This window comes from Natator depressus, chromosome 7 (genome assembly GCF_965152275.1).
Source record: "Natator depressus isolate rNatDep1 chromosome 7, rNatDep2.hap1, whole genome shotgun sequence".
In the NCBI taxonomy this organism is placed as follows: domain Eukaryota; kingdom Metazoa; phylum Chordata; order Testudines; family Cheloniidae; genus Natator; species Natator depressus.
Genome location: NC_134240.1, coordinates 56,687,743 through 56,712,466, shown reverse-complemented (window position 1 = coordinate 56,712,466; position 24,724 = coordinate 56,687,743). Strand labels below are relative to the sequence as shown.

The 24,724-nt window shown below is 44.9% G+C and overlaps 1 protein-coding gene across 2 annotated transcripts in view; it reads left to right on the top strand.

The window, feature by feature from the left end:
• The first annotated feature begins 208 nt into the window (after positions 1-208).
• Positions 209-24,724, top strand: part of MARCHF8 (membrane associated ring-CH-type finger 8) — a 169,260-nt gene continuing 144,744 nt past the window's right edge. For both annotated transcript variants that reach the window (XM_074958554.1, XM_074958555.1), the window contains exon 1: positions 209-363. The gene's annotated coding sequence lies outside the window, so the exon portion shown is untranslated. The remainder of the gene's footprint in view (positions 364-24,724) is intronic.

Genomic DNA, 24,724 nt, shown 5'->3' with positions numbered 1-24,724 from the left:
GCAGGGGTTCACGTGCACCCAAGCACCGGGCTCCCATCACCAACCAAAGTGCCAGGGGCCTGAGGGCGCCGCGTCCCCGCCCCGAGGCTCGGCCCTGCCGCGCTGCAAGCCCCCGGCGCCGCGGCCCCCAGAGCCCTGCAGGCCCAGCCGGCTCCGCCCCGCCCCGCCCCCGGCCATGGCGGCGGGGGCAGGGCGGCGCGCTGACAGACAGCTGGGCTTTCCTGTGTAAACAGGAGCCGGGCAGGAGCTGAGAGTCCGGGTCCGTTCCGGCCGGCAGGAGCCGCGCAGCCCCCCGCAGGAGCAGCCCGCCGCCCGCCTCGGCCATGGGTAGCAGCCGGCCTGGGCCCCGTGCGGAGCAGCGAGGTAATCGCGGGCTCGGCCCCCGCCCTGCCCCAGCCATGGGGGCCCCTTGGAGCCGAGGGGCTGCTGGGGATCCCCCCACAGCTCCACCCCGCTGGACAGGGGAAGGGGCTGGTATCTCCCCGTCAAAGGGCAAGAGGTTTGGGGGTCATCACCTCCATGGGGAGGGGCTGGGACCCGCACCGGCCGAGGAGGGGTGTCCCCAGTGGTTCCGGGGAGCAAGTGACTGGATCCCACCCGAGGGGGGACAGGCAGGGGTAGTACAGCACCTAGGCACCCTCAGAGGCGGCATGGCTCCCAGCCCCAATTCCCTTAAAGGGCCAGGGCGCCCCACCCCCAGTTCCTCTAAGGTGTTGGTGGATCCACTCATTCCCTAAAGGGTCAGGAAAGGTTCACGGGATCCCACCCCCCAATTCATTAAAAGGGCCAAGGGATCCCAGCCCCAATTCCCCTAAAAAGCCTGGGTATCTCTCTCCACCCCACAGGGTTGGGGAGGGGAAGGGACTTGGGAGCTCTCCCCAAAGAGCTACACATTTTCAAGTGGCATTGGCCCTGCCTTCATTTAGAATTAGATGATTCACATCTCTTTCCCATAAAAGTCTGACTGCTTGGGGGTGCTTCCCATTCATAGTAACAGTCAATTTAAAGGGGTATCTATCCCTCCCAATCTCGGTGATGTGATGGGGGGGAGGGAGTATCCTTTCACAGGTAATGTGCATATCAGCTGAATCGTGGGGGTGGGGAAGGTTATTGTTACCAAGGAGAGACCTGCAAGCAACAGGCAGCTCCAGGGGGGAGGGAGACAGCCCTATCCCCGCTGTCAGCAGCCTATGCAAGAATGCATTTCCGTCTCCTAACTCAGACCGAGCCAGGGAAATACACTATTTACCAAATGAAGCCCATTTGACTCTTGATTGTTTTGGCTGCAAAGTTATTAATACTTTGATTATGATCCAACATGGGCTCATATAAGATGCTCATTGTTTCTGCTGTTGAGCTGAATATGACACTAGTTGTAGCTTGTGCTTTATTTACAGCCTGAGTCTATGGGACAGCTTGCTTGCTATTAACTTTCACATCTTGGCACGTCAGCTCTCGTTTTGCTAAGGAAATAGTGAAATTATTCATGTGTAAGTATAATTGGCGATTATGGGGTCAAATTTTGTGCTGACTTATACCCTGTATGACAGTCACATAGGGCCTAAGTCAGTGCAGAATCAGGTGCCAGGATATAAGGACTTGATTTTTATTTTTCTGAGTTTCAGTGGTTAATATAGAGGTTTATAATTCCTAGTATTTTGTTTCCATCAATATAAAGGTTCTGCTTGGAAAAATGTTGGTTTCATGTTTATTCTCTCTCTATATATCAGCTGTGCTAAGTTTACAAGTACAAGGATTTCTCCCCCACCTGTAACTGCCTTCCCTGAAAAATCATCCTTGCTATCTCAAGTTCAATGTTATAATTGAAGGTATAAATATGACTGAATACAAACCCGGAGCAATCAGTTGGGTAGCAAGGTGTCATTTTTTACACAGTTGCTTTTCAGAGGAGAACCACATCTTGAATATTTGCATTAGCAGGAAATAAAGAACATAAATCTTGGATAATATTTATTCAGTGTAAACTGAGATTTATAACAGTTATAACATGATCATTTTTCATAACTTTAGGAACTAGTTGCCAGATAGAAAGGACAACAAGAACATTGGCTGTCCTCAAATGCAGCATTTCATCTTTGCAGTGGGTTTCAAGTGCAGGGAAAAAGTCAAAGGATTATTGACATTTACTGATTTAAAACTGATTCCTTTAAGAGTGAAATGTAGGATCGTTTGCAGTTTAGACATTGTATAACAGGTGTCTTAATTCTAAACTACCAAGGATAGTAAGTTTATATAACAAGACAACTATATAATCACATAGGAGATAAGCCAGAGGGATCTTGAGAGAGGAGGTGGAGAGTGAGATGTTGGAAGGAAGGGCTTAAAGGAGAGAGGAGAGAACTTGAATTCAGTCTAGGGTATGACGGCAACACTGCGTCCTGGAGCCAAGCATCAACACAATGCAAGTAGTTAGTCTGGAAGGGTCTTGTGCAACTAGAAAGAGGTCTGGAGGAGTGCAAGGCTGACAATGTTTGTGGCCTTGTCTACAGTAAGAATATTGACAAAAAAAGATTTTCCTGTGCAGGATATCAGTGCCTGAAAATAGAAAATAAGCTCTGAGAACTCATTGCACAGCTATACAAAGTCAAAATTGTTGAAACTGTGTCAAAAGGACAACTAGTTTTCAAAGGCTAGAAAATCTTCATGTTCCAAGACTACTTCTGCCAGGTGTAGAGAGAGTGAAGTGTCTCTATGGGGGTTCGCAAAAAGAAAAGGAGTACTTGTGGCACCTTAGAGACTAACCAATTTATTAGTCTCTAAGGTGCCACAAGTACTCCTTTTCTTTTTGCGAATACAGACTAACACGGCTGTTACTCTGAAATCTATGGGGGTTAAATTCAGTGGCTCTAACAGATTACTACATCCTAAATTTGTAGCTGTGCTCTTCACAGATTTGCCAGAAAGTACCAAGGGCTTTGCCATTATGGATGTAACTCTTTGAATGAATAACTCCTCCACCATTCATAAATGTTAATGGAGAATTAACAGGATATGAATTGTGCCCTTTAATCATTGGTACTGTGACCAGTGATGATGGGCACATAGGGAAGAACAGGAAACTGAAGTAAACTGTTCAGGTGTAAAGATCTTTTGATGTTGTTACTTATTATTTGTATTATCATAGTGTCTAGGAGCTGTAGTCATGCACCAGGACCCCTTGTTCTGTAAAACACTGCTGTTAGCCTACCCTGCAGAGTGGAAGGGATGTGTAGGTGAAAGTTTGCACCTCCATGTTGGTAAAGGTGCCTTCTGGTTCAGAGCTTCTGGGAGCTGGTAGTTATTGTGGCTGAAAATGGAGCTGAAGGTCTTACTGCTGTTGGCGTGCACATGGGAGGATATTTTCCTTTCTGCTGGTTGGGCAGGTGGCTCATGCAGCAAGGCATACTGCTGCCTCATTCTGCATATCACAGCCAGAGATTTCCTGGTGTGGATATGTCCCCGCCAGAGCACTGCTGTTCTGGAAAAGACAATAGTTAGCCTTCACAGGAAGGGAGAAGATTCCATGCAATAGGAGATAGTTGCTGATATGGGACTACATAGGGAGGCTGGAGCAAGCTGCTTTTGACCCCAACTAGAGTAATTAAATAAGAGTTTTATTGAATAACACTTTGGACAGTGCTATGTTTCAAAAGGCTATATTCATCCCATGAATCTGTAAGCCTGTGGGGCCATGCTGGAACACAGCAAATGCTCCTCTTTACACATTATAAAGGGGTAACCGCTCTTGTACTATCCACTGTTCCTGCTTGCTTACCCTATTTTAGTCTTTATCAGGCTAATATACTTAACAGGACAATGGCGAAAACAGAGGAAACAATAAAAGGAGGTTGGAAGTAGGTTTTTTTTTTTTTTTTCTTTTCAAAGGTTTAGGCACTTAACTTCCATAGACTTTTGTTGGGAGTTAGGTGTCTTAACAGTCTTCACCTCTATTCCCGCACAAAGGCTTTATAGCCTAAAGCAGTGGTTCTCAAAGCCAGTCCGCCGTTTGTTCAGGGAAAGCCCTTGGCGGGCCGGATCGGACCGGTTTGTTTACCTGCCACATCCGCAGGTTCGGCCCATCGCGGCTCCCATTGGCTGCGGTTCGCCGCTCCAGGCCAATGGGGGCTTCGGGAAGGGCGGCCAGCACGTCCCTTGGCCCGTGCCACTTCCCGCAGCCCCCATTGGCCTGGAGCAGCGAACTGCGGCCACTGGGAGCCGTGATGGGCCGAACCTGCGGACACGGCAGGTAAACAAATCGGTCCGGTCCGGCCCGCCAGGGGCTTTCCCTGAACAAGCGGCGGACTGGCTTTGAGAACCACTTGCCTAGAGCACTCTTAACTAACAAAAAAGGAAATATGGGATAAGGCATACCAAATCCTATGAAACAGCGTCATAGAAACCTGCCCTGTCTTCTTAAATGTGGTCTCTCTGGCCTCAGAGACATTTTAACTGCTCATCCTCTTCTGAAACTCATGGCCGGCCTACACTATGGGGGGCGGGGGAGGAAATCGATCTAAGTTACGTGAACACAGCTGAAGTTGACATACTTAAATGTACTTACCGTAGTGTCTTCACTGCAGTGTGTCGACGGAGATGCTTTTCCGTTGATTCCCCTTGTGCTTCTCATTGAGCTGGCGTACCGGAGTCGACGCTAGAGCGATTGGCAGTTGATTTATCGCGTCTATAGTAGACACGATAAATCAACCCCTGCTGGATCGATTGCTGCCTGTCAATCCGGCTGGTAGTGTAGACAAGCCTTCAGTGCCAAGAAAAATAGCTCAGCTCCTTTCTCATACTTCCTTTGGTTAGTTCCCCAGAATTTGTAGATAATTCCATGTAAGGTGTTTATGAGAACCATCTCTCTCCAAACCTGCCCCTTGTCTTGTGGGTTTGTGTATTGAAGAAAGTTTCATAACAAAGCCCTTCTGTTCTAACCCAAAGTAATTACACGTCTTGGTTTCACATCTGCTATTTCCTCCCACCTCTTTAATGGTTCTCCTATTTTCCTTAATGGCTCTGTTTATACTAAGGTCTGAGCCACATAAGATCTATTATTCTTTCCTGGTGACACCTAGCTACAAGATAAGATGGGTCAGATTGGATTGTAATAAGTAATTTGCATTCAGATATAGGTCTCTGCCTATCCCACTTCTGTGTGGGATGGGATTTTTCTCAAATTCAGGCATGAGCCAAGTAAATCAGTCCTCTGCTCTAAGCCATGCAGATTAACAATGGTAAATTTAAAAAAAAGTTTTGGAGGTAATATAGACCCTCATGTTGGGGTATGAGCCAACTTGCAACTAGTGGGGAGAGAACTTTCCCTGGGAGTAGGTTATCCCATAACTGTCTAGTACTGCAGGACTTCTTCCTCTGAAGCAGCTTGAGATAGCCGCTACCAGAGACAGGATACTGGAGATGAACCTCTGGTCTGATCCAGTATGGTAATTATTCCTATAGAACAGTGGTTCCCAAACTTGTTCCGCCACTTGTGCAGGGAAAGCCTCTGGTGGGCCCGGCCAGTTTGTTTACCTGTCTCGTCCGCAGGTTCAGCTGATCGCGGCTCCCAGTGGCCATGGTTCGCTGCTCCAGGCCGATGGGAGCTGCTGGAAGTGGCAGCCAGTATGTCCCTCAGCCCACTACTATAGAACAATTCTAATATTACTTATAAAAATATGTACAAAACTCACTTGCAGATTTGTTGTGACACATGCTCTGTTGACCTAGAGCTGAGATTACTCAGCACATTGTAAGATTGGGACCTTGCTTTGATAATGGGATGAAAGATGAACTTAGGGTCAAGGGATGTGACTGGAATCAGGAGACATCTGTTCTGTTCCTGGCTCTGTCACAGACCCTAGGCAAATCACTTAAGCATTTTATGCCTCAATTTCCTAATCTGTGTAATAGAGATAGGGACAGGAAGTTGCAAAGTTAAATTTAATGTTTGTAAGGGTTTGGAAATATAACTTGCCGTCCAGTTAATATCTCCAATGTAGCAAGCCAATGGTGGGTTTGTAATGGTCCCTATGGCAAGTGTAATTTAAATGGCACAATTAAAAATGCCCCCACTTGTACCCAATTAGGAGAATGGGATGCCCCCTTAAAAGCATATAAACTGTTTAAAAAAACAGCCTTAAATATCCCAGAAATCCCCTTTAAAAAACAGTCCTTATTGGGCCCTACAGGGTCACTATTTCGTATGTGGCCAAAAGGCTTACAAGGTGCTGCCAGCCAACTGGACAGGTAGCTATTATATAGCTCATGGAATTCCTCATCTGTCAATAACTGCCACACTGCCCAAAAAGAAAATTAAAAATGCCCAAAACACCTCTGTTAAGTCACAAAAAAAGACCCTGCGGCGACTGACTATGGCATTGGAGGGCAATATGAAAAATTCCCTCACAACCGAGAAGCTTGTAGGGTGCTCTGTACTGAAAATAGCACCACTGTTTTCCCGGCCAGCCATGGCATGCATAGGCCGCTATACTGTAAGGCTGCAAATGGTACTTGAAAAATGGCTGCAAATGGTACTTGCCCTAGAGTTATTAGAGGACTCAGTTAATAATTTAGGGTCAGCAATAAAAACATTAAATAAAAAGGTACAGCAGCTCAGAACGTTTTCCCTCCAAAACAGGCTGGCTTTGAACTATCTCTTGGCATCCCAAGGAGGGGTTTGTGTCCTCGTCGGTCCCCGATGTTGTGTATATGTAAATGATAGTAGTTATAAAATCTATAAAGAGGTGGTACAGGCTAAGGCCCATGCCCGAGCCGGAGCACAGGTTGCCTATACTGCCCCAAAGAGCAATTGGTTGCAAACCTTGTTTTCAGGCTGGGGTTTGTCGTCTTGGCTTAGTGGTTTATTTAGCCTGTTATTAAAATTTCTCTTTCCTGTATTGCTTGTATTAATGGTATTATGCTGTGCAGTATCATGTGTCAAGGCCCTTTTGCAAAAGTTAATAAGTCATTCTCTTCAGGGCTATCACAAAGTGCTTATGCAAAATCCTATTGTAAAAAAATAAATAGCCCAAATGAAAAAACTCAAAGCCAAGGCTGTTAAGTGTTCTCAAAAAAGGAAGTTGTTGGAAACACTGGGGCATGGCCACTAGGTAACTCGAGGGGATGGAAGACCACGAGTGTCGATGAAGCCCCCTCGCACTAGGCCCAGGTGTCCTTGGCGCCCCCCCCCCCCGCCTGGAGGCACTCGCAGCAGCTCTGCATACTAGGCCCAAGTGTCCTTGGTCCCCCCGCCTGGAGGCACTCACAGCAGTTATGCTGAGAATCTGCAACAATATGTTGCAGAGTCAGACTGCCTAAAACTAAACAAGGCCAAACAGGGCAAATATTTTAAAAAAAAAAAAAAGCTAAATAAAGCAGCTTTATGTATAGTTTAACAAATAATACAAAAAACAAAAAAACTAGCTGGTAACTAAATTGGCTGGCTATATGGATACTTCGGGCAGCTTGCTATTAAATAAGTATGCTAAAAAAAGAATATATAAAAGCCTGTGTAACTTCCTGCTCTGTGTGCAGGATTTGAGATTCTATTCTCCCTGTACCTTTTTAAAGCTTCAAATAAACTTTTCTGCTTCTCCACCCCGTTATAATTATTGGGTAAAGCATACCGGGTAGCGAACCAACCCCTGCTGTTGTTTTGCCTCTCGGCACTGGGTGCCGGCGACAACGGGAAAAATTACTTGTTGACGTAGTTACTGCCTCTCAAACGACGTTGATGGAAAATCCCCTTTCCTTGCTATCAGAAGTGTCCAGGCTGTAGTGGCACAGCTGTGCTGCTGTAGCAACTGTAGTAATGTAGATGTACCCTAAGGTGCAGCCATGGCAGACAATGAGAGTTGCCCCGATGTCACTGAGAACAGAATTTGCTTCGCAGTGCACCGGAAGGCTTTAAGCAACAAATGTCTGGTTAATTTTTTCAGGGTGGAATTTCAGCTGTTGAGTGAGTTTGAGTCATATTAGCAGGAGTAAGCAAAACCCAAGAGCAGATTAGACTCCAAGTGTGTTAACTTTTACTTCCTGTTTGCTGTTTAATGGGAGATGGGCGGCGGGGGGGATTTAATTCAGTATATTGGCAATACTGACAGTGATGATGGAGATTCTCTTCCTCATACATGTTATATTTACAACAGGGAATCTTTATTTTACTTAAATTTGTCATCACCACTTAAGGAGACAAGACAGTCAGTGAAAAAGCCTCCTTGAAACAGAAACCAGTCCTGTAGCAAGCTGAGGGAGTTGCTAGGAGGACTATTTATATCTGCTTTCACTGTCACTGGCTCCTTGGGTCACCCAGGACAGAGGAATAATCTCTTTGATCTCTCTATTTCTAGTTGTAAAAGCGCAGCGTGTTATGGAGGGTGAATCAGTGTGAGGCTAGTCTGTCCCCTGTTATAATCCCTTGTAACTACAAAATCATCAGTCACAAGGGTAAGGTGAATGGAAAGATCTAAATGTATTACTGTATTCTAATACTCTTATCTGAAGAAAGATGGATGGAAATAAACAGGTGCTTTTCAGTACAGGGGTTCTGAAATATTTTCATAGCTTGGGCCTCTCTGTAGTAGGAGATTCCTTTGATGGCTCCTCTCCTCCCATTTACAATGCCGTAACTGCCTTGTTGGCCTTGTTCACCAGCAATGCTCCATCTGTCTCCTGTGAACTATCAGTCTTTGAAACATACTTTTGGCTATTTGGAGGGTAAGTGCTGGGCTAGGTAGAAAGAGAGTTGGCAGTGCTTTTTCAGTAAAGGAAAGCAAAAGTCTTTAATAAAATCAGTACAGCAAAAATGGCATCAGGTAGTAATTTACTTGGGGTGCAAACTGACTATGAAAAATGGATGTGTTAAGTAGCCAGTCTTTTTCCTTGGGGTGCCAATGCCTCTTGGAAATCCACCAGCTGTTTGACTTGTTGTATGACTTTGTTTGGAAGCCTAACCTTTCAGGATATATAACTGGTTTCCCCTGCAGCTTTGCATCAAAACAGGACTGCTCTCATCGGGGCTTGCATGGTTAAGACGCAGCTACTGAGTGAGGGCAGGTTCTATGTGAAGATGAACAGCATTTACCAAACCTGAGCAGGGAAATACAGCAGTGACTATCTAGGACATTATAAAGACACAGTGATCTGTTGTGGAATTGGAATAGCGTTTTCTTGTTCCAAGTTATATATACATACACGCAGAGCTAAATCCAGTCAGTTTGCAAAAATTGTTGCTTAGCTCTAAAAGGAGAGGAATGATGGTTCCTTAGTGGCTAAAACATTGGGCTGGGAGATAGGAGATCTGGGTTTTATTCCAAGATGTGTCACAGACTCACTGGACAAAGTTACTTAACCTCTTTTGCCCATAGCCCGGACAGTAGCTGCCTTCCAAGGGTGTTGATTTTGACTGTAAACTACTCTGAGATCCTTTGATAGAAGGCACAACAGATGGGCACAAAGTAGTAATTGTGTTAGTACAGTAGACTGTTTTTAAAAAGTTGTTGATTAACTAGAAGGAAAAAGAATGATGTAGGTAAACTTTACATTAGTCTCTTCATTAGGTCAGTTCAGTTCTAAAGGCTATTCAAAAAGCAGCTTATGTGGTTTGAACACAGTGGGTAAAAATATCTGTTGCTCCCAGCATAACAAAACTGAAGCCAATAAATGTGGGATAAACTTTCAACCCTCTAACTGCATTAATGTTTTTATGCAGTGTGTTAACACTGTAGTGCAGTGAAAGATCTTACTTCTTTTCATGCCTCAGAGCTTTTTATAATTCTTTTAGCATGAATTCTTAGTATGAATTTATTTTGTTACAAATGGTCTGAGGATGATGGTGACATAGCACTAGTTTGCGTTATACATTACATGGCGAGAGGTAACTGTGTGTGATGATCCACATGAGACCCAGGTAGTTGTGACTGTCTGTTAAAAAAGTCCATCAACCTTCTTCCAAATCACATCAAATAATGGAACCGAACAGTGAAGTTATAGTTGCTGCTTCTCCTTAAATTAAGGATCAGAGAAATTAATGAAAAGATGGACTATATTCTAAGAAGTTCACATGCTGGATCAATTTAATTCCAGGTGTAATTCCACAGGCTTCCACTTCCCTCTCTGTCAACATCTATCAGGTCTATCTGTGGTCCCTCTTCTTTTCTCCCTGCCTGTTGCTGGGTTGACTTGATCGGTTTGTGTGAATTCTGCTACCTACTCTTGACCACTGAATGCATCCGATGAAGTGAGCTGTAGCTCACGAAAGCTTATGCTCAAATAAATTGGTTAGTCTCTAAGGTGCCACAAGTCCTCCTTTTCTTTTTGCGAATACAGACTAACATGGCTGCTACTCTGAAACCTGACAATCTTAACTAGTTCTATGGCTACTCACAACTGTTAGCACCTCGCAGCCTTTAATGTGTTTATCCTCACAATACCCATGTGAGTTGGGAAGTGCCCTGCTACAATCTCCATTTTATAGATGGGGACCTGAGGCATGCAGAGACTGAGGGTGCGATCTATAAATCTATTTAGGTGCCTAAGTCCTGTTTTTAGGTGCCATTGTGACCCACAAAACTCTCTCTCTCAGCTGCTGCCTAACTTGTGGGTGCCTACACTTGCTCAACACCAATGGTTTTGCATTGAAAGTTCTGTAGGGGGCCTATGTTTTTGTCTCTGGGCTTGCGCACTACTGCCTCACTCTAGGCGCCTGAGTGCTATATTCCACCTAAGCCCTGGGGTGATGACAGGCCTAGAGCTGCATGGGGCCTGATCCAGTAGGCACGCTTAGAGACCACTTAACTCCACAAAGCCTCTAGCGCAGGGGTTAGGGTACTGAAGCAGGATGTGGGAGACCACAGGTTCAAGTTCCCATGTCTGCCTGATGTGGAGAAGAGATCTGAACAGGGATCTGCCACCTGTCAGGTGCGTGCTCTAACCACTGGGCTGTGGGATATTCTGATGTGGGGCTCCCTCAATCTCCCCTGTTGAAGTTGTTCTACTTAATGTTATTCAATTATTTAATTAAACTGGACCAGAGAAAGAGATAAAATCTCTCTATAACCCAGTGGTTAGGGCACATACCTGAAAGATGGCAATCCCTGTTCAGATCTCTTCTCCTTACCAAGGTCTCCCACATCCTGGGTGAGTATCCTCATCATTGGGCTAAAGTTATAAGGGAGGGCGGCATCTTCACCTTCCTCCTCCTCCTCTCCATCTTCCCTGGGGCTGCTTTGTGGAGTTAAGTAGCCTCTGAGCATGCCTGCCAGATCGGGCCCCACATGCGACTTAAGCGGAGGAGCACCTGTCATCCCCCAGCTTGGGGATCACTAGTGGAGATAGGCACCTCCCTGCAGCCTGGACTTAGGTGCCTATCTCCAAGAGAGGGGCAGGGCTTACCATGCACCCCTCTTGTTGGCATCTCCCATTGGCTACCTGACCCGGCTCCCCACCTAGCGTGCTGGCTTTTGTGAAACATGTTCTAGGGTGCCTGTCTCTCCCCATTCATTGCATAAGAGCCTCAGTGCCTAATTCAGGCTTTGTGGATCCCGGTGTTGTTCCTGTGATTTTTCTAGGCACCTAAAAGTTAGGCTTTGCAATGCTCAGTGTCACAATGCCTAAGTGCCTTCCCCAAGATATCACAAAGTCTTTTGCAGAGCAAGGAGCTGGATCCCGGTCTCCTGAGTTCCAGGCTAGCATCCTACCATTCCTTTTGACCTGTCTTCCCCCATGCAGTCCTTCCAGATCTGACTGTCCTTCCAACATACTAGAGAGACAAGGTGGATTGGGGGCAATTTCTGTTGGTGAAAGAGACAGGCTTTCAAGGTTACACAGAGCTCTTCAGGTTCTGTGTCTTCCAACATACTGTCTAGGATGGCTTATTGCCATCACAAGATCAAACGGGCAAAGGTATTTCTCCCAAATTCCTGTGGATAGAGCCTGGCAAATAGTGCAGTAATTAAGATCTGCATTATTTTTGCAAATTTTCCAAACAAATTTGGTTCACCTGTGTTTCTTTCTGTGACTTTCTGTAACAAAGTGATCTTTACCAAACCTAAAGATCAAGAAAATTATTGGTCACAGAAATTATTCAAAATAAAGAATAAATTAGAGAAAAATGTAATATCTTCTTTGACAATTTGTGAATAGAAAGAAGCAAACTTCAGCTAATAAAATTTCTGTCCCTACAGCCTTTGTAAGATATGATGGCCTATGCTGGTTGATGCATACTTTGTCAGGTGAGTGGGGAAAGAGCCCTGCTCTTATGCACCTTAGGAGCCCTGCAGCTCCCAAGGCTGTTACTGGAGATGTTATCTCCCCTGTGGACATCCCACAGTGTGTGGGGAAACTGCATTTTAATGTTTTCCAGCCAAGTTATTCAAGATTGTGTAATTTGCATGTATTTAACTTTTTTGCAAATCAAAAGAGGTTAGAGGTCACAAAATGGGAAAGTCCTTAAAAAAGCTATATTAAGATTAAGGTTGCATGGTACAGCACTCAAGTGGGGAAAATGACAAAGTTAAGGTTGTGACCTATCATGTGAGGTGCTGAAAACCCTCAACAATCTTTGTAGACATGGCAGGTTGAGGGAACTCAGCACATTTCCTGATCAAGCCCTAAGTCAGACTTGTTCTCTTCCATATTTCTTTGCCGTTTTCTCTGCTGGAATCTACCAAATAGTCACCAAATGAGGTCACATTTGTGCACTGTCCCCGATCACTTTACCTGAGAGAGGGCAATAAAAGGAGACTTAGAAAATGGTGCGGTGTGCTATCATGAGCCCTTCCAAGCTTCCTCCAAGAAAAGATACCGTTTCAGTCTGACAGCTGTCAGGGATGCTGATTACTTCAAGAGTTGTAACCATCTTCATTGCAGTGTATGGAGTGGGGGTGTTCCTGCAGCTGTATGCTTTATAAGATTTTTCCAATTCCAGACAGACACTTTTTATCTCCTCTCGCTGCTTCCAGGTTTTGAGAGAGCTGTGATGAGAGAAACTCAGGAGCCTTGCAAAGTCCCCTATCAGCTGAAAAATGGCTACTTGCTCTTTTCTCTTCTCTGCTCCCCCCAAAGATGGTTGATAGATGTGTGTGATGTTGGCTGCTACTTTGAAGAGCAGGATTCTAGAGGTTGCATTTGAACCTGGATGTCTATAGTATGGTATAAGGAACTGTGATGGGTATTTTATAAGTGTCCGCTTCTTTTGTTCAACTAGCAAAATACTAAAAATAATCCAGGTTGTATTTCCACCATTTACCCCTATTTATAAGCATTAACTGATAGCCATACTACCTCCGACTCTGAACTCATTTAATCTCATATGCTAAGCAAGGTTGGCTGGATCAATACTTGGAAGGGAAACCTCCAGGGAGAAAACAGGTGCTGTAAGAAGTGGTGTTGATGGCATTCTGCTGAGTGAGTGCCCAGTTCTAAAGAGTGCTAAAGGAGTGCTGTGATTTGTGTAAGCAGGGGAATAGTCCCGCTATTGTGGGGAACGTTCCTGGCTTCTGCACTATCCCAGTGAAATGGGCTAGTGAAAGGATCTGAGTCCTTGCTCCCACTTCCTTTATCCAGTGGCCTCCCTGCCCTTGAGAACTCCCCTTCCACTCTTCTGTCTGGCAGAGTCCTCATAACCCCAACAAGGCTGAGCCCAGGATTCCTGGGGGGCTTGACCTCCAACCCTGCTGTGGTCACCTAGGGCAGGGGCTAGGGTGTCCCCACTCCAGGGTACTCTCTCTGCACTGGGCACTTCTCTGACCCACTGACCATTACATACAATTTAAAGCAAATGTAAGTTATTTAATCAACAATTAATTTTAAAAAGAATAAGAAAAAGTTAAAGGAAACACATCACCCCGCTCTGTGGCAGGGAACATCACAAACAGTGTCTCTGGAATGTCAGGGCAGTTCACAATCTGTTCCTTGTAAGTCCCAGGCCTCCTTCTCAAGCCCTGGCTGTGCTGCAGGGATGCTGTGGGTTGGACACTTGCTCTGGTGGTGGCCACACGCTCTCGGGCTCTAAGTGGTAGGACCCTTCTTCCCAGTGTCGCCCCCGCCCTGTTGGGGTTACGATCCAAGCCTGGCCTGCAGAGCCCCTTGGCTGAGGCATCTCCCAGTGCTGGGCCTGCTGCCCAGGGTCCCCCTCGCTCTCCCCAGCTGCTCACCACACCCAGCTCCGGACTGCTCTAGCCCCAGCTCCACCACTCCGTCTCTGCACTGCTGCTGCTGCTCTGCCTCCAGCTCCCTGGGCTGCTTCTCTGGCCCCTCTGCCTCTGGTTGCTGCAGCTCTGCTCCCAGGACAGGTCGGCTCTGCAGGCTGCTTCTGTGACTCCGCTCCCAGCATGGACCTGCTTCCTGGGCTGCCTTTCTGGCCCCTCTGGCTCTGGTTGCTGCAGGTCTGCTCTCTCTGAGCTGTGCCTCTGGCTTTGGGGCTGCAGCTCTGCTCCCAGGACAGGGTCTGCTCTCTCTGGGCTGCTTTTCTGGCCCCTCTGGATCTGGCCCAGCTCTGCTCCCCAGCTCAGCTCAGGCCCCTGCTTTCTCCTTAGCTTGGCTCCACTCTGTCTGAACCAGGCAAATCCAGCTCACAGGGAGGACGGGACCTCCCTGGCCTCCTGACTCTCTGATTAGCCTGCCCACCCTGTCATTCAGGCTGACCTGGAGCATTGGCCTCTCCCCATTGTTCCTGAGGACTATCAGTCTCAGGGTCCTGGTTTCCCATAGACCCTTCCCCTTTTAGTACTGGGAGCTAGCCAACCAAAACACCCCCACTAAATATTAGTAAGGGGGCAACAGTCCCCTTACATTCGGGTGAGATGTAAAACCACATCCCTGGTCACTTGTGCTCAATAAAATTCCCTGGCATTTTTTGTGGTTGCAAGAATCATGTTGTTGTTAACCTTAGTGTCCTGGACATGATTTCAAAATTGAGTAATTTAAATTCTGTATTCCTTTACAAAACAAATTCCCTACTGTTTATATGGCTGTAGTGTTTTTTTCCTTCACTTCCTGCCTTAAGCTGTTGTGCAGTGTTTTGTGCTGATTTTAAACAGCTGTCTTGTTTTACTTCAGAGGTGGCTACCTTTTGGTGTCAGAGAGAAGGGAACCCTGCCATTGGAGATGTTTAGCACCTTGTAGGACCCAAAGTTTATTTGTATGAAGGGTGATATATAAATGTGAGGTCATAGGTATTATCCTTATTGATACACATAGGAAGCTGTCAAAGTCGCTGCAATGTGGAGATGCCACAAGACCTTGCAGGAAATGTTAGGAGATGTGCATTACAGAGAATTGTTTCCTACCACTTTCTGTCTAATAGAATTTTGCAGGAATATTACACGTCTCAGCCTAGAGGCTTTCATGTCACCATGTCACATCAAGAGGCACACAATGCCAATCACTGAACAGCATGTTTGCCTATAAAATACAATAATGTCTTCCAAGACAGCAGTTTTATGTCAGCACATCTAGTAGCACAGTACTCCCTGGTACCATGGCGGGCACAGTCACGACTAGGGCCCTACCAAATTCACGGCCTTGAAAAACGCATCGTGGATCGTGAAATCTGGTGTGTCTCTCCCCCCCCCCCCCCATGAAATCTGTATAGTATAGGGTAAAAGCACGCAAAAGACCATATTTCATGGGGGAGCCCAGCATTTCTCAAATTGGAGGCCCTGACCAAAAGGGAGTTGCAGGGGAGTCGCAAGGTTATTTTAGTGGGCTTATGGTATTGCCACCCTTACTTCTGTGCTGTCTTCAGAGCTGGGTGGCCAGAAAGTGGCGGCTGTTGGCCGGTCACCCAGCTCTGAAGGCAGCGCCTCGCCAGCAGCAGCGCAAAAGTAAGGCTGGCAATATCATACAATGCCACCCTTACTTCTGCGCTGCTGCCGTCGGAACTTGGCGGCTGGAGAATGGCAGCTACTGACCAAGGGCCCAGCTCTGAAGACAGCAGTGCAGAAATAAGGGTGGCCATACCATACCAGGCCATCCTTACTTCTGCACTGCTGTAGGTGGCCACTCTGCCTTCAGAGCTGGGCTCCTGGCCAGCAGCCATCGCTCTCCAGCTGCCCAGCTCTGAAGGCAGTGCTGCCGCCCACAGCAGAGCAGAAGTAAGGGTAGAAGTATTGCAACCCCACCCCATAATAACCTTGTGACCCCCCCCCCAACTCTTTTTTGGGTTAGGACCTGTACAATTACAACACTGTGAAATTTTAGATTTAAATAGCTGAAATCATGAAATTTACGATTTTTAAAACCCCATGACTGTGAAACTGATCAAAATGGACCAAAATGATCAAAATGGTAGGGCCCTAGTAATGACTTCAAGGGAAGAATGCCACCTACTAAAGTATAAACACCACTTCCTGTAGCACCCTGGATTTTTCCCATGATGCTGGGCGAAAATGATTTTACATGCAGAAACAAATCCAAAAGATCAATTTTTGGTCATTTTTACATTGCAGGAGCACAGAAAATAACTGTGTATAGCACATCTCTGGAGTGAAACATCCTAGCTGTCATAACCGTGCACAGCAAAAGTAATTGGTAGTCATTTCACTGGGAACTTTTATTTTGGTTCTGTAACACCAGACAATCAAGTTGTTGATTATCAATTTTAAATCAATATTTCCCCATTTAAAATAAAAAAAAAAAAAAAAATTAACCTTTAACTTTATTTCCACATTGCTTCTGTCTGTCTAGTCCAGGTACGAATTTATGCTGTGCACGGCATTGCATGTCTATGCTAATTTTTAACAGGTTGTTCTGCTGTAAGAATGAGTGTATGTGGTATTGTTTGCTGCCCTACAAAAATGCATTTCCTGGGCACTTCAGGCATGGGTCCCAGGGAATGTATTTTTCTGCTGCAGTCTTGAATACTATCATTCTAAAAGTTCTGGCAGACACAAAGAGGGTTCTCAAGCGACACTTTCCCCCACAGTTAACAGAATTTTGGTTAAAAAATGTTTTGGAGCATTTCTCTCTCCTGTAAAATCAAATTATTTCTTAAAGTGTATTGGTCTTACCCTCACAAATATTTCCGATTTTCATAATATTGTGATCACGTGATCCAGAATGCTTCCTATCTTGGGACTTATTGAGCACTTGGCTCACTTCACTGGCTCTTGTCCAGGCTAATTTGAAGCAAACTGCATCTATTAAGGGAGGAGGCGGAGAGGCTATTTTTAAAGGTAATAGCTTTTCAAAATGTGTTGTTCCAGTCCATGTCAGTGGCATGGTCATGATCCTGTCTCCTTTCCAGACTTTGCCTGTCTGTAAAATTTCCCATTAATCTTCCTTAACTGCCCTGTGGATGCACAGTAGCAACCAAAAATCCACTCCACCACTAGAGCTTTCTTTCTGTTACAACCTTTTTTCTGAACTTGGTTGTCTGACAAAACATTGCGCTCTAATGACCTACTGTGAGGGGTCGCTGGAAGTTATCCTGGGTACCAGCTGATGTGTGTCTAACTTCAGAAAGGCCTTTACTTCAGGGTCTGACTTGCTAAAAACTGTCAGGCACCTAAGCAGTAGGGAAATGGAGTTCTCTAGATTTTGGTGATATAGCGTGTGAATGATTTTTGATGGACTTGGACCCAAAGTATATAAGCATGTGTGGGTGGGTGTACACATAGGTACATAGGCACTCTCACAGTTCTATGGTATTTCTCTAAATCCCTGATATATTTGTATTGGTGTATGTGGTTGGTATTGTTAGTGTTATGGCTGAAGTTTAAGGAAGCCTATCTATTATCTCTGTACAAAGGCCTAGCCTGCCAAAGGGGTTTTCTGTGAGCTCTGAGAAATATTTGTTTGCTGAGTTGTACTGTATTTTGAAACCCTAAATAGCTGAAGTCCAGCAGGGATCAACCATATCACGCACTGTGAAGTATGGCTTGCTGCAGCGAGGCTGAGAATTAAGCTAAAAAGGTGAGGGGTGAGAAGAATTTAAGTGAACACAGGCCTCTCTTGGAAATGTATAAAGGCGTTAACTAACATGTATACAGAGCCGCAGACCAGTTTCATTGTCGCAGGCAGTAGCTATTTTAGGTACCGTGGAGATGAATAGCTTCATTGTAGATTTGAGTAAGGAATGCTTTGTCTATGAGGCTCAGTCATGTCAGTTTCTTATTTTCTCCTAGCATAGAAGCACAGTTGTAGAGAGTAAAGGGGAGAATGAAAATGACATGAATGTTTCCCTTCTCTTACTTGGAGGAATAACTGAGTAATGAAAGGAAATGTGTTTGTGCTGAGGTGTCAGTATGTAGTCACTGTTGGTACGGGGTGGTGTCAGTGTTCATTTGTGGGGCTGGCCTGAGGAAAGCATTAGTTGTTTGTCCTAGATCTCTGTGCTGTTGGGTGCCTGGTATTAAAAAATACAGCAGGAACACTTGAGAGAGGAAGAAATCATACAGGTTTTGTTTATCTTTCTTTCTTACTACATAGGCTTCAAATCAGGCAGCAGTTTGTTGGGACTACGTATGATATGGAGTTCTAGGGAAATAATTTTTTTCATGGCACCCTTGGAAACTGAACTCTGGATGAGGGCTTTATAGAGCGTTTCCTTTGAAGAATAATAGTACGGCACAGGGATTATTAAACTCCTCATAGCACGGACCACATCTTAACGGTGGGATTCACAAGAGACATCACCTCTCGTTTCGTCAGTCACATCTGCTCCGTGTGGCAGCTACAGCAATTACTTACATGGCTATGGATGGTATTAGGAAGCACTTAAGATACCTGTAGGTATTTTTCACTATTTGTATTACATTCACATACTTGAAGGCCCCAAACAAGATTAGGGTTTCATTTTGCTATGTGCTGCACATATATAGAATGGTAGGACTGGAAGGAACCTCGGCAAGTCTTCTAGTCCAGTCCCCTGCACTCATGGCAGGACTAAGTATTATCTAGACCATCCCTGACAGTTGTTCGTCTAACCTGCTCTTAAAAATCCCCAATGATGGAGATTCCATAGCCTCCCTAGGCAATTTATTCCAGTGCTTAACTACCCAGACAGTTAGGAAGTTTTTCCTAATATACAACCCAAACCTGACTTTGACCTATAAAGTCAAATTATACCATATCTACCACTTCCACCCTATCCTCAAGACTTGTTACCCTGTCAAAGAAAGCTGGTAAGTTGGTATGACTCGATTTGTTCTTGACAAATCCAAGGTGACTGTTACTTATCATCTTATTACCTTCTAGGTGTCTGCAAATTGATTGCTTAATTATTTGATTCATTATCTTTCGGGGTACTGAAGTTAAACTGACTGGTCTGTAATTCCTCAGGGTGTCCTTATTCCCCTCTTTATAGATTGGCACGATAATTGTCCTTTTCCAGTCTTCTGGAATCTCACCCATCTTCCATGACTTTTAGAAGATAATTGCTAATGGCTTAGATATCTCCTCAGTCAGCTCTTTGAGTATTCTAGGATGCATTTTTTTAGGCCCTGGTAACTTGAAGGCATTTAACTTGTCTGAGTAATTTTTAACTTGTTCTTTCCCTATTATAGCCTCTGATCCTACCTCATTTTCACTGGCATTCATTATGTTAAAGGTCCAGTCAGTACTAAAATTTTTGGTGAAAACTGAAACAAAAAAGTCTTTGTAGTAGCACTTCTGCCATTTCCACATTTTCTGTTATGAGTGTTCTGCCCTGAAGAGTTTACAGTCTCAAAAAGATAAGACTGGGCAGGGACTGAGGCACAGAGAGATCCAGTGAGCTGCCCTATGGAACCACAACCAGCTCAAGTTTTAAACCAGACTGTCTGTCTATAATGAGTGCTAAATGGGTTTTGAAACATGTTAATTGGCATGTCTTAGTTGTGCTTCAGAGGTCCTATACAACTGAGCATTTCCAATTCCATTCACAAGAATCTCTGCTCTAATGATCACCCTGCACTTCTCATGTTGTTAAACAAATGGAGGTGGGGGTGTTCCAGTTAGATACCAGGTAGATGGATGGGAGGTCCTGGGTGGTGTCTCGGAATGGTAAAAGTTAAAAACTACAACACTAGAGAACAAAGGAACAAACAGCGTACAGCACTCACCATTCAAATGACCTTCACCAACAGTTACCACCACTTTGTGATATCTGACACACTGTAGTATTTCCAGGGCTGAAAGTTATAATAAATTCTTATCAGTATGGGGGCTGGGGCATCAGGCAGAAGGGGCGGGGCTGAGGGGGTCAGTCTCCCCCAGCCAGCCCATCCGCACTGCCTGGCCCCTGCCGCCTGGGCCTCCGGTGGCGATTTAAAAGGGTCCGGGTCTCCGGCCACTGCTGCGGCAGCGGCAGTGGCCGGGAGCCCCAGGCCTTTTTAAGTCGCCAGGCCTTGGGAAGGGGCAACGACAGTGCTTTAACGTCATTGCCCCTTCTGCCTCCCCCTGTCGGCAGCCCTGCTGGTAGGGTCCATACTGGCAGGGCAGCTGACGGGGGCCGAGGGGGAAGGGGTAGCGATGTTAAAGCGCTGCTGCGGCACCACTTTAATGTTGCTTCTCCCCGCCACCCCCGTCGGTATTTCCCTGTACTTAAACTAGGAAGTAACTGTGACCTCAGGGATTGTGATGTGTTAACTTCTGGTAAATGCCCATTTATAAATGGAAACTCCTGCAAATCCATCTGTACAAGGATGTCAGATTTCTTTTAAAAGGTAGATAAGAATCAGCCCAGTTTACAGATGGAGAAATTGAGACACAAAGAGCAACTTGCCCAGAGTCATACAGTATGTTTGTGGTAGAGCCAGAAATAGAACCCAGGAGTCCTGATGCCCTTTCCCCTTTTGCTGTACATTTGAACCTTTTGAAAAGACTTGCCTCAGACATGTCCAGTTGTCATATTATGTCAATTTAAAGAATGTAATTTGTAGCTAGTTCATCACATGAATTTTAAGGCTTATTGTGATGACAAAATCTAGAATTTCTTTAGATTTACAAAAATGTAGATAGTAATCTAAATGTGTAGAAAGGTGCCTTTGATTTAAACACACAACCTATTTCAGCTTAAAGACTTTTGCATGATTTACCTCAGACATGTAATTTTGGAAATTTCCTGTTTGCCTGGAGATGGGGAGACACGTTAGAATTTCATGCTTCTCAAAAGTAAGCTATAAAATTGTTCAAACAATGGCATATTCTCCTTACCCCTGCTTTGGGGAAATATTTAAGCCTGTTAGCATTTGAAAATTTGTAAAGAAGGTTGCTTAGGCTCCTGTTGTTTGTAAGTAGCTTTAACAAACATTATCACCTGTTGTAATAAACGTAAGTGATATAGCAGAGTATTTTCCTAAAAATACATCATTGTTAGCTGTGTACAATATAGAATGTGAACTGTTGGCATTTAAACAATAATGAGATTGTTTTGTCTTGTCAGTATGTTCTGTTATAAATATTTACACTGTGTTTAAAAAACACAAACTTTCAGTTTTCTGTGTAAATGGATGCATTTGTTTTAAAATTCTTCATTAGTTTTGTAAGATCAGTGTAAAGCATACACCCAGAGCTATTTTCCTCTGGGTTACACAGTTTTCATTTAACTCTTCACAGATTATGGTGGAGAAGGGGAAATAAGTTAAAACTATACGTAGACGTTGCTGTGCTGTATCACGTGGTCTCCTATGTCGAGTCAGAAGCTTGCATGCAAATTTCCTTTACTAGTCTGTAAGTAATGCTGGCCAGGGACTTTCCCACCTTGAATCCTTTGGTTAAAGGAAATTGTATTTAAAGTTGCAGAGTCTCTTCCCGAGGTGACAAATTTGATAATTTAGAAGGGAAATGAGCACTTTTGGTTGAGGTGTTCTGAGGTCCTTTTCACTATAGTGAGGGCTCTAAAAGTTCTCTTTCCCGTCCTTTGTTTCTGTTCCTGAAAGAAGAAATATTGCTTAGTTGGACTGTGACAACCTATAGGGGAATCATAATCTCTCTTTGCATGTGTGCTCGCTCTCTCTGCCCACTCCCCCCGACTGACTGAGTGCACACCCACAGTGTGTATTGACCCAGTTCCTCTTTCTCCTTTGCAGCCCTGCATTTATTTGCTTTGGTTTTATTCAGCCACAGCCAAAGTGCTTTGATCAACTCTCCCATCCTGGGCATTTGCTTGATTATGACTTGGAATGACGTTTCATGTCACTTCCCACAAACTTTCATCCACCTCCCTTTCCCCCCCCCACCCCCGTCAGTGCCAGCTGGAAGGTCCTGCTTGAGAACAATGTAAGAGGCTTCCCACCCCATCAGACCTGGATGCTTGAGCCCCTAATTCCCATTGCCCCCTGTGTGGCAGTGACTGGCATTAGCTTGTCCTATTGATCTTTTATGTATTTATTATGAACCAAGGCTCAAGAATACCCCAATATTTCTTGTTAAACCAAATAGAAAGCTGTTAATAGAACACAGGTTATATGGTAGCATGTTGATCCTGAGCAGCTTGAAACGGGTGACATGGGATTCAAGCAAATGGAGGCATAATTAATGGCAATCAACATAGCTTCATGGAAACTAGGCCTTGTCAATCAAACTTCATATCATTCTATGACTTGGTTAGAAGTTTGCTTGATAAAAGTAGCTGTGTTGGCATAATAGACTTCTGCAAGAGTTAGCATTGCACAACAATCTGATTAAAGAATGAGCACTATATAGAATCAATATGGCACATATTAAATGGATTATAAACTGGCTGATCTCCAGCTGTACCTGGAGGTGTTAGTGGAGTCCCACAGGGATCAGTTCTCTGCCCAATATCATTCAATATTTTTACCAACGATCTGGAAGAAAATATGAAATCGTCGTTGATGAAGTTTGCAGATTATACAAAGATTGGTGGGGTGGTAAATAATGACAGTGTCATTGGTGGGGTGGTAAATAATGACAGGTCACTGATCCAGGTCAGTCTGGATTGTTTGGTAAACTGGGTGCAATCAAACATGTTTTTACAAATGCGAGGTCATACACCTAGGAGCAAAGAACATAGGCCATACATACAGGATGGGGAACTGTATCCTGGAAAGTAGTGCCTCCGAAAGGGGCTTTGGAGGGTCATGGTAGATAACCATCTGAACACGAGGTCCCAATGCAGTGCTGTGGCAAGGAGGGCTAATATGATCCTTGAATGTACTATAAACAAAGGGATATCAAGTAGGGATTACCTCTGTATGTAGCAATTATTAGACCACCGCTGGAGTACAGTGTCCAGCTCTGGTGTCAACACTTTCAAAATGATGATGTTGAAAATTGGAAAGGATTCAGAAAGCTACAAGATTAATTAAGTCTGGATGACACTGAAGGCAAGTTGAACTGACCACAGAACTCTTGCTAGTTTCTGCTATCAGGGCTGAGCAATCTGTATGCGCAGGAGCAAAGGTCTGAGCCTTTGGTAGTGGGTGTCTCTCAGGGAAAATAGAATGTAGGGGGAGGACAGTTGGGTTACTGGGATTACTGCTACCCTGACCCCCAACTTTAAAGCTTTGCATTATTTGTTGTGAATCCTTCTTTGGCAATATATTTATTACAAAAGACAGCAGACTTCAGTAATCTGTGGCAGTGGAACTCGGCGGGAGGAGAGAGGACACTAGTTCCCCACCAATGGAAATATTGATGTGGGGATGGATCTATGTTTTCCTTCCCCACTGTCCTCATGGAAGCGAGAGCAGAATCCGGCTATGTTCCCAGTCTCATGCATACACAGGGGATGGAGACAAGAGTGGAAGCCAGAGAAAGGGCTGGAGTCGCCATTGCGGCACATTAAATCAGACCAGTTGTCGGAAAGCTGGCAGGACTCCCCAGTCTCTCTTTCCATCCACCATGGGTCCTGATGGAGATACCCGGCCCAGGGAGGGGCAGGAACACATATGCAGGCCGACAGGGGTGTGAAGGATGGGACAGGGCACTGCCACCTGGGAGCACCAACCGCCCAAGAACTGCTATAGGAAAGGCAGTTGAAACTACCGGGGTGCTCCATCCCAGCCTGGAGCCACCTGCCCACCCCACATGTTCAGCAGCTCCCCTTGCTCCCCCTCTTATTCATCAGCTCCACCTCCCCCCCCTTCACAAGGTAATTCCTCGCTCTCCCTTAAACAATAAGTTAACAGGTAGTAATAAAAAAGGATAATCTACAGTGGTCACCATTAAAATCTTTCCTATTGTGCCTTTGTAGGTAGATAACATTATACCACAATATTCACAAAATACCCTGTAATTGGAATAAGGAATAGAGTGAATGCTGCAGTTACATTAATTATTTAAAAAGGCATTATTTAGTGAAGACCGCTATAATCAACTGGTTTAAAAGACAGCTTCTCTAAAGTGTATGGCCAAGCCTGCTCCCAGCTCCTGCGCGTAGCCCCTTGATTTCAATGGCAGGATTTGCCTCTGTTATCCACCCTGTTGAGCTCTTGCATGACATGAGTATTTGATTTACATTCACTGGATAAACTGTGAAGTGTTTATTTTAAAATAACATCTAAAAATGCTCTTGTGAAAGTGCATCGAAAATAACGGGGAGGGATTTTGTTTAACCCTACAAAGTTCAGTGCTGAGGTTTTAGTAGCTATTCTGAAGCTTGTTTTGCCAAAACATTGCTGATCAAGTGTTGTGTGTGTGTGTATATAAATCTGAAAGTGATAGTCTGCCCTTCTCTACTGCCTTTCACTTGACAATCTGCATGCACACTAATCAAGCTTTATTCTTTCCTCGTTAAACAAGGAAGGGGTACACAGAGAATCACATCACCCACCACCACTGA